The sequence below is a fragment of the Parasteatoda tepidariorum genome, chromosome 7 (genome assembly GCF_043381705.1).
Source record: "Parasteatoda tepidariorum isolate YZ-2023 chromosome 7, CAS_Ptep_4.0, whole genome shotgun sequence".
NCBI lineage: Eukaryota > Metazoa > Arthropoda > Arachnida > Araneae > Theridiidae > Parasteatoda > Parasteatoda tepidariorum.
In genome coordinates, this window is record NC_092210.1 from 69,409,623 (window position 1) to 69,423,063 (window position 13,441).

At 27.1% G+C, this 13,441-nt stretch overlaps 1 protein-coding gene and 1 long non-coding RNA gene across 3 annotated transcripts in view; one reads left to right on the forward strand and one right to left on the reverse strand.

The window, feature by feature from the left end:
* The window catches only part of LOC107448270 (uncharacterized), a 73,713-nt gene that overhangs the window by 34,523 nt on the left and 25,749 nt on the right, over nt 1–13,441 (forward strand). The gene's annotated exons all lie outside the window — the stretch shown is intronic.
* The window catches only part of LOC139426064 (uncharacterized), a 37,835-nt gene continuing 27,220 nt past the window's right edge, over nt 2,827–13,441 (reverse strand). Inside the window, exon 2 of the long non-coding RNA XR_011637343.1 lies at nt 2,827–3,277. This is a non-coding gene — a long non-coding RNA (uncharacterized lncRNA). The remainder of the gene's footprint in view (nt 3,278–13,441) is intronic.

Consider the following 13,441-nt stretch of genomic DNA (forward strand, 5'->3'; position numbering starts at 1 on the left):
AGTGAATCATTGCATTAATGGAATAAAATTATTTCAAAAAACATTTTCCATCAAAAAACATTTTCATTATAAAAAGTTATTTATAATGAAATGTTTAAATATAAACGTTTTATGAAAGAAGTACTGAGATGGCTTTTAATTCATTAATAATATAAATATATTCTTGAGTAATATAAATAAATTTTTAAGTAATATAAATCAATTCAGAGCATTAAAAATAAATTTATAATAAAATTTGAAATTTAAGTTGCTTTTAAGTTTTTCTCAACAAATGAATGCAATCTCATTGAATTTGTGTTTTACTAGGAAGGGTATCATTGAATTAACGGAATAACGTTATTTCATAAAGAGTTTGCAATTACTTACGGAATTTTCATTTTAAAAAGAATTCCACCTTATACCAAGTCTGTCTTAGGCAGAATTTAAAAAGTAATTTTTAAATATAAAAGTCTTATAAAGAAATATTTAGACGGTTTTTATATTATTAATAACATGAAGGAATTAATAATAGTAAGATTCTTTCGGTTTTCTCAAGTAGGTTAAATAAATTCATAGCATTAAAAAGGGATTAATAATTAAATTTGAAATTTAAGTTGTGTTAAAGTTTTTTTTTTAAAAATTCATGCAATCTCATTGCAGTTGTGTTTTGTTAAAAAAAAAAATCATTCCATTAATGAAATAACGTTCCATCATAAAGTGTTTGCGAGGAAAGTGTTTTGCACTTTAGAAAAAATTATACTTTATTCCAAGTCTGTCGTAGAATTTAAAAAGTAATTAACAATTACAATTTCAGATGTTAAGCTTCTATGAAGCATTACTCAGACAGTTTTTTATTTATAAAACTAATGAAGAAATAAATATTAATTAGACTTTTGATGTATTTCTTATGCAGTGTAAATGATTTACAGCAATAAAAAAGTAACTAATAGTTAAATTGAAAATTTAAGTTTTGTTAAGTTTCCCTCAAGGAATGTATGTAATTTCATTGCATTTATACTGCCCTCTGTTACACTATCAGTTTTTGATGGCTAACACTTAACAATTCTGTATATACTTACTCATGACTTAAAAGCTTATTTATTAAACTTTTAACTTAAGATATTTAGAATTTGATTTATCGATAAATATTATATATGAGAAATAAGTTGTATCTGGTACTTATTCTTTATGGTATTAATAAATGTACCTTTATTATTTGATTTACTATTCAAATTAGTTTATTAGCATCGATATAGCAGTAAAGAAAACAAAGGAAATAAAAATAAAAATATGACCAGCGAAGCTGACGTCATCAGGGGGTACCGGCCTCGGAAACCATAAAACAAAACCTTTTCTATTGAGAGAGAGGCCAAATTAAATGCCGAAATTAACTCTCTCAGTACCCCGAAGATTTTGTATAAGTCTAGGAAAAATACATGAAATACATAAAAACAATTCAGAACAGAAATTCAAGCAAAATCTTGAGAAAATAAAATAATTTATTAGCATCGAGAAACTAAACTTCTTTTTTGAAAAAATTAAAATTTTATTCAAAAAAAAATTTACAATATGGTTACGAAAAAAGATTTGTAATAAAAAACAGCTAACTGTTTCATACGAACTGCTGCTGTAATATATTTTCATACACTTGTCGATTATGGAGTAAAAGTTTCTTTTAGGGGTCGCCAATAGATATTTAAAAGGAAAAACCCTACTGTCTAAACTTCCAAGCTAGAGATTTAAATAATGATTAATCAAATTTTCATAAAATCCCTTTCAATTTAGTGTTAATTTGCGACTTTTTGTTCATTTGGAAACTTCATTTTGGAGAGGGTTTAAAAAAATATGCATTAAAGAAGGCGGCTATAAACCGTCTTGAATAAATTAAACGTTGAGCTTTCTTGTGAGTGGTGTTTTCACACTTATCCCAGATGTTTTGTATTTAAAATTAACTTTGATTTCTTCATTAGAGAGTAATATTTTGTAATGAGTAAAAATATTTAATATTTTGACCAATTGTGTAAATATTATGTTAAAAGGACTTGTTGCTTCCAGAATACGAGACCATTGGCTGTAGAGTATCGTTTTTGTAAGACGACGGCTAAATACCACTAATGCTTACTTTCTATGTTTTTCATTTTTAATAGACTGTAGCTTATAATCATTATAAATTGGCTGTAATTTATATTGGTTGTACTTTATATTTTTAATTTACATTAAAATATGTTATCTCTCCCACCATAACTACATTACTAATAAAAATAACTGGAAGCATTTAATGTTAAAAAGATGATTGATTGAAATTATGACTGTAGTTTACTCGAAAGCTAGAGAAATGCCTTGGCATTTAGAAAATACAGGGTGACTCAAAATTATTGAGTGTAGTTAAAGTTTCAAAGAAATGTGCTAAGCAATTTTAAACAGTTTTACATGACTGTAAGAAAAGGTTTCCCAAATTTGTGCAAAAATGTTTAAAAATATTTCCGAAACAAATAGTAAACGAATTTGAAACTTCCATGCATTAAAAATTGAAACAGATTGAACTGATTTTGCACAAAAGTTGATTCTAGCACAAAAGTTGAAAAGGGCCAAGTTTCTGCACATTAACTTGTTATAGAAGTCATGTTAAAGTATTAATTTAAGCATTAAAAGCGTCTATGACATCCAAAACAGGTAGTTAGATCTTACAACTTAATCTAATGAAATTAATTTAGATTTTTCAAAGAGCATTCAAAATATAATATATATTTAATTACAAGAAATGACTAATAAAAAATGAACTTTAGATGTTTTTATAATTGGTTTTATAATAGCATAATATCTAAACAAAAATAAATAGTCATGGAAATATTTTCCCCGACCCGCCCTTATTTAGGACATACGGGTAAATGTTTATTAAAATCAAAAAATACATAACCAGAAAACAGTACAAACATAAAATACATATCAGACATGGCAAACGGCCCATGAACATGGCGGGCGCAGAGCAGCAAAAATCATGTAAGGTGATAAAACATTAAAACAGCAATATATTGAAAGTGTCAGTTAAAAGAACAATTTAAAAGATAAACATGCAAAATTTACAAAGGAACAACATAGTATAACATATTAAAACAGTAGTTTTAAAACCAATTAAATAGTGTAAAAGTAATCACAATAAAATTGTAGCAAGTAGAAGCAGAAGAGTTTATAAAAGACATAGTAAAAGCTACAAAACTATACCATCAATAAAATTGAGACAATCAAGCTGGAACGAGCAGGTTCCGAGACCATTAAAGACCGTTCCCCAATACATCCTCTAAAAATAAATAGTCATTGAAATCTATAATATGAGCAACGAATTTTGTATGCTATTCTATTCTATTTTAAATGTCTTTATTGGATGACTGAACTTTTTATAGTATTTAATATTAAAGTAGTATATAGTAAAATTATTAAAGGTAATTTCTCCTTTGTAACTTGCTTACAATTAAACATTCGAGCAAAACAAACTTAAGCAAATGTTTCAATTTACATAATGTTATCTAATTATATTAACTTGAAATTTTATTATGCCACTCCGAAGTGATTTTTCTGATGTAATTAATACATTTTGTCAAATAAATGTCACATATTAACTCACATAATTCCAAATTTAATTATTCATATTCATTTCTTACTCCATGCAAAATTTCTCTCCTCCATGAATTAAGTTAAACAAACATGTATAGCGGGAAAAACCAATTATTTTTTGAAGTTGAAAGCTAATAAATATTATTGTATTACAAATTAAATTATTGTTAGTAGCTTGATTTTTCGCTCTCGCTTGCTATACATGAAAATAATTAATCTAGTTGAAAGTTTTGAATCAGTCTTCTTAAGTGATGGATAATTCGTATTATTGGAACGCATAATCCAATTAGTTTGATTCAAGTCGTCACACAAATTAATATTGCACGTATTAGTAAATAACCTAAAAGAGCTCAGTGTGTATGTGAAGGGTCATAATTCAGGGAAACCTTGCTCATTTATTTATGTATGATGTTGGAAATGACAATTTATTGTTTATTTGTTGCATGGTTCGTTATGACTCATTATACTGTGAGTTATATAATAAAGATTTCAAGATAAATTTAATATTATTTTTATCCTTCAAATAATTCCTGTTAAAACTGGAATAAAAAAAATTGTCAACAGTTGACGTTGCAACTCAATAACTTAGAGATGAAAAAATGTAAATAAACCTCGCGATTTAGCAAGGAGATCTATTAAAGATAAATTCATATGAATAATTAAAAAAATGTGCAGTATTAAGCAAATGAAAGAGCACATATTCAGCTCAAATAATCTGTTTTTTGCTGCTTTTATTTATTACTTTCCTTTGATTGATTTCGTAAGTAATTTGTCAGATTTTTATAACTCTCTTTTTTCACATAAATATAATTTTCGTCCCCTGAATTCTTTATATTTAACTTCTTATTTTATAACGATTTAGAAAGTATTTATAAAGCATACTTAAAATGGATACTGTTATTAAGTGGCTCTTAATCTCCAGATCGAAATCAACAAGTCAAAGGGATAGAGATGGAAAGGTGAAATTCTAAATGTGTTTTTAACTTAATTATTTAATTTTCACAAATAAACTGATGATGGTTCGGCAGTAAGTCTATTCGGCAGTAAGTCTTGATACACATTAAATACAAGGCCACCACCCAATCGCAATATGAGATATAAAGTGTGCGGTACTTTAGAATCTCAATTAATTTTTTTGACAAAATTATGCCAATGAAATCCTGCAATCAATAGATCTTGATAAGTAGTTGGATAGTATACAGTTGCTCGTTTTTAGATTTTGATAAGTATCTTTGTTAATATGAAATTAACGTTAAATGATTTTTTGCTTCATTCAAAACTGTTTGAACCAGCTGCACTGATTAAAATAAGATTCTAAAAAAATCTAAAAACTGTAAAACGTGTAGTTTTAAATTACTTTTGCAAAATCACAACACAGTGCTTTGGAATACAGTTTGTAATCATCTTTTCCTTATGCAGGAGTAAAATCCCAAACTTTTCTCGGTTAAATGGATCCTTTATCAATAAAAATACATAAAAGCTTAAATATTAAACTAAATGTTTAAAGAAGGCAAAAACCTAATGCTATAAGCATGTAATCCGTTTCAAAATCAGTTACATCATTTGTTTTGTTTGCTCTCATCGGTAATTTTATTTAACTAAATTTATTTTTCTTGCTTACATTATTCGGAGTTACTAGGGTAGTAATCTATTTTTCTGTGTAACTGTCATATGCTGGTTTTGGCAATAATGTTATGAACTTACATGCCATCAGTTAAATGTGTTTTGTAGAGTTTTGAATAATATATTTTAATATTTTCTGTCTTCTTAGATATGTTTTTTTACGTTTATTTAAAGGCAAGATATGTTTATTTACGTTTATTTCATCGTAAACTTACAGTTTTACTAATTTTAAAAACCAAACTCACATTCAAAATTAATCTTTCTTAAAATATTTTGACATAATTTCAAAAGGTACTTCTATTGTTCAAAAACTCAAAACTGTAATTTTGATACGAAAAAAAACACGGGAGGGCAAAATTTTTAATAATTCTGTCTTAGGAATTATTTTTGAGTGAAAAAAAATTCCTTAAAACTTTAACATAAAATGATTTAGACAAGTCAGAAACTAGATTAAACATTTAAAACCATAATTTGTTAAGAAAAAGGAAAATACAAACCGATTTATTTTTGAAACTCTACTATGTAAATCAGTTTTAAGGGGAAAGATATTTAATGTAACTTGCATGTTATGAGAAATATATATTATAAAGTAATGTTAAAATGTATGTGATAACGCAATGTTATGACAAAAAAATGATTCTGACCAAACAGTGACTAGTTTAAAATTTTAAAACAGCGATTTCATTAAAATAAAAGAAATATTGTAGATGGGAGTTTCTCTTAAATTTATTTTTAAAGTGAATGAAATTTATTTTTCTTAGCACTTTGGAAAAATATTAATGCATACTTCTGTCTTATTTTATACTCCACAAAGTATTGTATAGATTTTATAATTTTGTCAGGCATATCAAGTATAGAAAGAGAAAGGAACAGAAAAAGAAAAGGGAACGAAAGTTATAAAACGATGAAAAAAATTAATAGACTTCCTGAATGGTATCAACAGTTTTCCGTCTGACGGGAATGAATTTCTAATTTAACTGGCATACACAAGAAGTTCATATTCTTTGAGAAATAGAATGTGCTTGAAGGCTTTCAGAAATTTCACTTCAAAGTTCATTTTACTTCAAGATTCTATTATATTTATCTTTATAAATGAGGCTTTGAAGATAAATATAATAACGTTTGCGTGGGAGCTCTTTTTAAAGACATTCTATCATCGTGAAATTTGCTTCTAAGTTATTTGCATTTTCTTTTTGCTAGATGAAAAAAGTAGTTTAAGTTATAATTAACGAACTAGTTTTTTTTTTAATAATTAAGATTTATTTTTAAAAATGCATATAAAAAAGCCATCATTGAGATGTTATTGCTTATTGATCAATTTTATAATCAAAACATTTCTTTGAATGGTGTTTAGAGTACAAGGGTTTAAAGCAAGCACCAATTTCTAAGAAATACATTTAAGTCAGTTGTTGCGTTTCGGTTGAGTAATAACTTCATATTTTATTGTCTTAAGGTTTCTTTCCTCACAATCAAATTGAACAGTCGGAGAATATAGATGGATAAAGAAAATCGTCGGGGAGATTTTAAATCTGGAGATAGCCAAAAAAGTGTGTTTACGAAACTGGGCCCAGTCCAAAATGCGTGTTTATGAAAATAGACGCAGCAAAATGTGCTCCTTTAGTTTTCAATCAAAATTTGACAGCTAAACGGGGGAATACTTTTCCTTACTTACTTAAACAATAAGCTTTTGTTATCGTGCAACGGCTCGGACTTGGGTTTGGGGTGGGTAGGTATATTGCAGATGCAACTTTTCATGCAATATCTTAGTATTCAGAATTCTAAACGATAAAGAGAGAGAAAACGTAAATATACAACTACTATTGCAAATTTATAGCACCTGTGGCATTTATAGCAAAATAACTGTTAACTTTTAAATAGTGATTTTTTTTGTCAACCTTTAAATAGACTAATTTAATAAAATGTACCAAGTTTTTTGTACAAATGGACGATATCACATTTCGAAATTGTCTGGATTCGTTAGTTTTTTTAAAATATTTATTAAAGAAGTTTGAAAAGCGAAATAAAATGCTATATTCATTTTCGTAAATACACATTTTGAACTTTGTCTATTTTCGTAAACACTCTTTTCGAGCTACGTCCAAGTTAAAAATCTCACCGATGAAATAGTACGAAAAAAGTGAACACCCGGAATAACTTTTCATCCAATGATCAGATTTTAACCTACTAAGAGAATCTAACCTTAGATATGCTAATTAATTTGTGCAGGCGATATTTTATTATTATAAAATCTAACACAAAAATGTACTTTTTCTGACCTTTGACAAATTTGAATTCTCGACTCTAAAAATAAGGGGAATAATTGTAATAACTAGAAAATACGTTCCCAATAGTTTTGTCAGGATATTGATGGAAAGACTGGGTAATTTAATGATAACACTAAAGAAAAATTTTTTTTTTTGCGTTTATACAAATAGTTGATTTTTCTTAATTCATGTGCGGGGATTTAAAATCTGAAATTAGCTTTGTTCTAAAGGCACAATTCTTTTTAACTTTCAGTTTGTGTCTAATTTCTTCAAAATATACAGGTTTAAAAAGGTTATATATAATAAAAAGTCGCGTAAATGATGTGGCAAACTTCTAAAGGAGCTAGGGTCCATTATTAAGATAAAAAATGCATTGGAGCCCACGCCCGGAAATGTCATCGTACCCTATTATGACTTGTTCAGGACAGAAAAAAAATATTAATAGGGAAGCGATACTAGTAGCGTATTGGTGTATGACGTAATTTCCGGACATAGGTTCCAATGCAATTTTAATCTTGATGATGTGCCCTAATTCCTTTAGAAGTTTGTCGCAACATTTTCGCGACCCCCTGTTGTATATAACGTTTTAAAACTTGCATATTTCGACAAAAAAATAAGTTGAAATGTTATTAAAAGAACTATAGCTTGGAGAGAGAAGACGATGGTGGATTTGAAATCAGCAATGTGAAAATATTCTAGAGCCGTTAAAAAATCTAAGCTAAAAAAATTGTTTCCCAGTGTTATTTTATTTTTTGCATTTTTCACAATATTCCGAGAATTTTTAAAGTAATCGAAACATTTTTGAGCCCTATAATAGAACTCGTTTAACCAAAATTTTATAGGAGTGAACTATGTAAACCCGTAAGATTTTTAAATTTCATTGAACTCTGGCCCATCAATTTATGAAACTGGACTAACCGTTTGATTGCATCAAGTTTCTCAATTATATCGTTTGACTTTTTGTTAAATAGGGAATGTTTATTTATGAGTTATATCTTGCAAAATACCTTTTGCGTTTTTTTTAAAAAACATTTATTATTGAAAGATAAACTGTTATGACAACAATATTCATTAAGAGAATATCACTTTATGATTAACTGTTTATAAAATATCATTTTATAATCTGTTTAAAAAAGCTTTTTTAATTTAAAATTGTTAATTTCTTTCATTTCTAAATAATTTTATTAACTTTATTTTAAATAAAGAGCTTGTATTGCCAATGAATGCATAACTCGTAAAATACTTAAAGCATCAATACGAAAATTATAAATATATGCCTGATTCAAAATAAAAATGAATAAAGCTTTAATGCAAATCACATTGTCTAAAGAAATATAAAGTTTATATTTCTGAAGCACTAGTTTTAAAAATTAAATTCGGTAGGAAACGGAATAAACATTAAAGTATTTCTACCTTTTTCTAAGATAGGAGCTCAAATTTTTATTTGTTTAAAAATATCAAAAACAACAGTTTTGACAACCAAGAATAAATGTTCGACATGTTTCTCCAAATTACTAACTATATATTTATTCAGATAATACATTTATGTATTTTGTTCCATAAAGGTAATTTACCAACAAATATAATATGCATTTGAATTAGGATAAAGAAAGACGCTTGACGTTATGAATCTTTAACAATCCTCATCACTTTATACCAGAAGGAGTAAAACGTATAAATTTCTGATGTTATTAGGAAGATATTTGAATATATGAGAACTGAATTATAAAGAGGGATTCTTCCCAAAAATTTTCTCTGGAAATATTACAATCATCCAGTAAATGAAACAAATTTATATTTATTTTATATTATTCGACATGTTTTAAACTAAATCAAAACTAGTTATAATAAGTTATATGAACTTTATGTACAGTGCATAAAATAAAAAAAACCGTCCATCTTGAATAAATTCTGATCTACATATTCTAGGACTTGAAGGTTCGAGAGGGAGACGTCAAATATGCAAATTAAATAGTATAAACGATATTTTAAGTTACGAAATTAGACACAAAAACGTATACCTTTTCAGAATAAACACCTTTTTTTCGATGGATTCGGATTTCTGACCTTCAAAATATGGGAAGTAGTCGCATTTTGGGAAATATGGTCTCCATAGTTTAATCAGAATAGTGGTTCAAAAATCGGACCCCTTAATGATAATTTTATTTTTTTTTGCATTTCGTCTTATTTCGAAAACTTTTCAAGCTAGTTCAAAAATTTAATTACACCAATTTTAAAATTCATTTATTCCTAGATAATTCCATGCAAAATATGACTTTAAAAAAATATTTATTATTTTTTATTATTTTCTTAAAAATGGTCAAAAAAGTTTTGAATTGTACGGTACACAATCTTTACACCATTTCAAAGAAACTAATGTTACATGGCAAAATACAAAATTTGAATATCGATTTCGAAAATACGATTTTTAAAAATTTAATACTATTATACCGATTCTGCAGAAAATTGTGAAATTTCCTTTCTTTTAAGAGGATGAAAAAAAATTTTATACCTTATTATTCAAACATTTCTCACGTAATCTTAAGTAAAATACTAAAAAATAATAACGTAAATATTCAACAAAAGTTATTTTTCACTTCGAATTATCTTTGGACAAACGAATTTCATAATTGCGTGGAAAATTTTTTCAATTTGCTTAAAAAGTTCTCAAGATATGGCAAAATATGGAAAAAGTTAAATTAACTTTAAGGAGTACAAACTTTGGAATACTTTCCTGGCCAAACTATTTGGGACCATGTTTCCCAGCTTTTCCCTATATTTTGGGGGTCAGAAATCCGAATACGTCGAAAAAAGAATAGTTTATTTGTTTTTGTGTCTGATTTCCTAACTTAAAATATCATAAGCACTAACTAATCAGCATATTTGAGGTCACCCTTTTGAACCGTTTGGATTGAGTCCTAGAACGTGTTGATACAATCATTAGATCAAAAATTATTCAGGGTGGTCCGTTTTTATTTTGCGCTCTGCACGTATGTCCAATCAAAATTTTTTGTGATATCTGAATAGCAGTCACAATAAATCCAATTTTTATCAAACTTAAACTAAACTCGGCGGCGTGTCAGCCCATAGAGGACCAAGGCCTACTGAGCCCATCTCAGTTTCCTTGACCATGGGATCTGGGGTGCAGGAGCAGATGTTCCGGTCCGGTGGTCAGCCGAACGCGGAACCCTCAGTGTTTAGTTCCCAAGCATGGTTGGTACTCATTTATCGACCCACTGAAGGGATGAAAGGCTGAGACAACCTTGCCCGGCCCGAGGATCGAACTCAGGGCCTGTGGCACGGGAGCGCAACCACTCAGCCACCGGGCGTCTTTTATCAAACTTGCTGAAAAATTAAATGGTTCAAATAACATACTGGTGTAGTTTCAACTGCAGGTAGAGTTATCAAATTTTAACGGTAAAATATAGAGTGAAAAACAATATAAAAATTAAGAATTGACATTTTTAATAATGTTATTATAATATCTATTAATATTGTTTAGATTGATACTTAATACTATTATATTACTATTATACTTTAATGCTATTTATATTAAAATTTATTATCAATATCAGGTTAACACAGACTTAGATTAAACTAAATTTGTGCTAACACGATCAAAATATTGGGTTCATTTACTTAAGTAATTTTTAATTCTAAGGAAGTAACAATCAATTTATTAACTGAAGTAACTATAAAATATTGTTTGTGAAATAATTATTGGGGCTGGTAAGCGAAGTTAGCAAAAGGAGAGAGCCCTCTTGTGTTTCATATTTAATCAATTTTATAATAGTAATAACAACTCAGTTAATGGAATACTCATGGAAAATCACTATACACATGGAAATAAAAATTATGATTAATCGATAAAAAAATCAAATCTTAAATGATTTTTTGAAAAGTGACATAAAAACGATTATATTTCAAATGCATTATAACATTGTTATTTTTTTTATTAAAATAATTTAATATATGAAATATACTAAATTTTAAAATTGGCCTAAGTGCCATTAAAATGACAAAATAAAGGAATCAATATTATTCCCATTATCAAATTTAAACAAAATACGCAAAATATATTTTCTAATTCGAACAAATATTTTATTTAATGGAAGAAAAAAAAACATACTCAGTAAAGTGTTTATGTGATATTTGCGTATTCGAATGGCATTCGACTGTGAAAACATGAAATTTTTTTCTTGAAATGATAGCAATGATAGCAAATGATCTCACATGTTGATGTTGTTCTTCAAAATACGTTCTGTCACTATATTCTAAAAACGTTTTCTCATTTTTCTTCCGAGCACGTGCGTGACCAAAGAACTTTTACACTTTCACGTTTCTTTGGTTCTCAAAAAACGAATTGCTACAATTTGAAGAATGATACATATAAGTACGTTTCTCTAGAGAAAATACTTATATAGTTCAATCTTTGCTGAATATGTATTTGAAATGCTTCCATATTCCCTGTAAGCTTACAGCTTACTTTTAGAATAATATTTACATAGTATTTCTTTCATATACAGGATAAAAAATGTGTTTGCAATATTTTCACTATTTCATAAATGTACTATCTATTTTTAGAGAAATATTTATTTATTATCCTTTTTATGTAATGGGTCAAAATTGTGTTTGCGAAATATTTTCACATTGCAATAAATTTACTATTCATTTTTTTAATAATGTTTATATACTATCTTTTTAACACGCTGGATCAAAAATGTATTTACGATATTTTCTCATTTCTATAAATTTAATATTTGTTTTCAAAGTATCATTCATATAATATCCCTTACACGTAATGTGTTAAAATGTGTTTGCAATGTTTTCAAATTTTTTATGAATTTACTATTTATTTTCAGTTTCATATTTATATATATTATTCTTTTCTCAAACAGAGTTAAAAATGTGTTTGTAATATTTTCACGATTCTACAAATTTACTATTTATTTTTTGAGTAATATTTTTTTATTATCCCTTTTACATACTGGGTCAAAATTGCGTTTGCAATTTTTTCAATTTTTTATAAATTTACTATTTATTTTTAGAGTAATATTTATATAGTTTACTTTTATAAATTGGATGAAAAGTGAATTAAAAATATTTTCTCATTTTTTAAGTTTACCATCGATTTAGGACTATATAATGATCGACTATATAATAATCAACTATTGCATGTTATTATAGATTTTTATGGTGATTTCATTTCAAATAGTGCAGAATTAAATGATAATACTATTTTCTCTGTATTTTTTGTTTAATTTTAAATGCGATATTGTTTCTGTTCAAAACATTTCTCTTAAGCAATCGCCGTCTCTTCATCTTAAAAGAAGCCTCAATCTTAATTAAATTATATTCATGTTCTGCTTAAAAATACTTTTTTGATGAAATTGTTTATAATTTCTCGAATTCTCATTAATTTTCCCCCAAAGAATTCATAATCATTCATGTGAATAATTTTATCAAAAGCATTCAATTCCAAAGTCGAACATTGTTGAATGATTCGTATTGTGAATTTTAATTAAAAAGTTTAAAAAAATACGAATTTTTTCTACGAGTTTTAAATTAATGGAAAAATAAAAGATCAAATAGATATAATCTTATTCAGGCATAACTATAGTATCACTGTATATTAAGAAGATTTAATCTAAATACAGTACAGAACCCGTTATCCGGAAATCAGTAAACCAGAACGAAATTCGATAAATTTTCCCGCCATTTTTTAAAAAAAAAATTTTTTTTTTTCCTTATAATATTTTAGGATTTTTCTTTCTTTTTTTTTGAAAGATGTTTACCTTACCATCATTTTGGAAATAATCATTAGTGTATTACTTCGTTTTTTCAAGATTATTTCCAAATATTTTTTTTTACTTGGGTTTAACAATAAAAAAACGGCTTTTTGTAGCGATTCAGAAAACCGGAAAAATCAGTTATCCGGAATAGCGAAAGGGGTAACATTGTCA